We start from the raw sequence: 225 nt of genomic DNA, 5'->3' as shown, positions 1-225 counted from the left end.
TTATTTTATTATTATTAATATAAAACGATAACAAATACAATTATTAATACCACGTGTCATTAATCCTTGAAATAATTATCGAATCGGAGAATTTTTTATTTTGCATTTTGCTATTAATCAATATTATTATTATTATTATTATTATTATTATTATTATTATTTTTCCTTCGTAATTTCATGTATGTTGCAGAAAGAGACGAGGGGTTGAACAGACGCCTCGTCCAA

The sequence above is a fragment of the Apis dorsata genome, unplaced genomic scaffold (assembly GCF_000469605.1).
Source record: "Apis dorsata unplaced genomic scaffold, Apis dorsata 1.3 scaffold_99, whole genome shotgun sequence".
NCBI lineage: Eukaryota > Metazoa > Arthropoda > Insecta > Hymenoptera > Apidae > Apis > Apis dorsata.
The sequence above is the reverse complement of the archived record's forward strand: the minus strand, read 5'-3'. Positions refer to the sequence as shown.